A 2,397-nucleotide genomic window follows, 5' to 3' on the forward strand; every position below is an offset into this window, starting at 1 on the left:
GAATGCCCAAGTGCCACCACCGACCGACAACCCTCATGGTTGCAGAAAAACCACAAAGCCACCAAGACACAAAGATCCATAAAGAGACCACTTAGGCTTCATTTAGAATCACTTAAAATTCCACTAAGAAAGTTTCTTCACACTCAGCAAATATTCTCACAAATTATTTCACGAAAAGGGGTTTTCGTTTTGTTGTTGTTCTATCTCTTTAAAACCATAGAAGACCAATATATATATATACTAATAGAACACAGAGAACATAGATAGAAAGAGGTGAGATGATGTGGGATTTCCAAGAGCAATGGAAACTTGAGAGGAACAAAATCAAAGATAGAAAGGAGGGAGAGGAAGAGGCGCCGACTGAACAGTGGAAGAATAGGGTTAAGTAGAAGAATGGTCGGGTCAGGTAATGGGCCAGGCAGTAAGTGGGCTGCCATCCAAGTGGGGTGGGTGCATGGTCCAAAAATTCCAACAACATCATTGGATAATATAACATTATACTCTAGCATGAATCATGCTTTCTTGGAGAGACAATGTACATGTTTTATATTTTCTATAATTTTAAGCGGATAATTTCATCAGATATCCAAATACTTCAATAGGTAAAACTTTTTTATGAAACAAATAATATGGGCTAGGAAAGTAATTTAACTACACTATCTTTAGGTAGCTTATACAATAGTCAATATGCAGTATATCATTGACTATGTGATAAAAGGGACTATCTCAAGGAGGAGAAACACGTAGAGAAAAATAAAAAATAAGTTCGAGAGCAAGCTAGAATGCAATGTCTAATATGGCAGTGAAATAAATGGGCTGTTCATCTTAAGAGATTTGCCGCATAGGGTTCTTGCAATAGCAAGCTCCAATGTAGCAAATACAAGTCTCATCTATGTTAGCCCTCTTATTGCTATTTTTAAATATAAAATTCAAGTGAAAACATAAGGATTCATTTTCTAGGCGTGAGATATTGGATAAGTGTAAACTCGAGAAAGCTAGAGATATGGTTTTCATTGAAATGCAAAGCTACTATATGAAGTCTAAAATTATAAATAACTATTAATATTACACTATAAAGGGAACCTATAGAAGAGAATTGGAGTGAGAAGGAACTATTTGAAGGAATAACAAGGACAAAATCTAGTAGAGTTATACTCTTATTAAAAATAACTAAAAGTTGAATGTGACAAGGAAGTACGCACATGCATGCTCATCTGCACCTAGGTTCTGATGGAGGAACGTATAAAGTGAGTTTTCACATAAATGCGCATCTGCATCTATGTTGGGAGAGAGGAAGACATGAAGTCAGCTTGACATAAATGCTTATACGCATCTAGGTCTGGACGGAGGAACCTGAGCTTCTCGTAAATGCTCATCCGGATCTAGGTTTGGAAGGAGGAAGACATGGAGTAAGCATGATGTGAATGCTCTCCCATGTTTAGGTTTGGAGGGAGTAAGGTTGAGAAAGAAGTCAGCTTGACCTGCATGCTCATCCATATCTAGGTAAGGAGGGAGGAGAGTACGAGAGGTTTCATATTTCTCAAAATTCGAATAACAAAAAATTGCAAGAAAGTTGAAAATTGTACATGGTTTTCAGTCTCATAAAATGGAACCTCCTTCAAAATATTTTTTGGTTCAAGGTTAGAGAATAACTAGGAAACACCCAACATATTTAAAATATTCCTACAAAACAAGCAACCAGGGGGAAAATAAGAAGAGGATTGGACATCTTCATAGTGATGTGTTTACATTAAAGAAAAGCTCAAATATGAAGAACTGCTAGTTGTGAAAGAGGCAATTTCGAAAAACATTAATGAGCTATCGAAATGAACTATATGCCGAAAAGGTCCAAGTTAGACCAATATGGATTATGTTTGATACTTTAGGAAAAGATATTCCCACAATCCAGCAAGACCATCAACATAAGAATGAAATATGACATGTGAAATATATATCTTGTAACTACAACATAGTGATTCTACCTAAGATGCAAATGCATATAGATAAATATTACTAATTAATATGAACGCAATATTTATGAAAATGTACTTAAAGGCTATGCTGGTATTCAAGGAAGGATGGAATATTCGGGCAACGAAATAGTTTTCTTGTTTTAGCAGGCAGTGACTTTTGATACTAGACAATGTCCCCATTCTCTAGCTGCAATAGAAGAAACCAGAAAGTTATCAAAATACAATCTTTGTCCTGACAAGATGCTTGTGCTTGTGAATTTTATATACCTGGTTAAATGTAAATGTAAATCCCGTGTCAATGTATGCACACGACTGTGGGCTCAAACTTTATCTCCTGAGAAGCAAAAAACAGAAGATATCTTCACCATTTAGAATATATTTGGGCATTTTTTAAGATATCTTCACCATTTAAACTCTATATGTG

Source organism: Sesamum indicum, unplaced genomic scaffold (genome assembly GCF_000512975.1).
Source record: "Sesamum indicum cultivar Zhongzhi No. 13 unplaced genomic scaffold, S_indicum_v1.0 scaffold00132, whole genome shotgun sequence".
In the NCBI taxonomy this organism is placed as follows: domain Eukaryota; kingdom Viridiplantae; phylum Streptophyta; class Magnoliopsida; order Lamiales; family Pedaliaceae; genus Sesamum; species Sesamum indicum.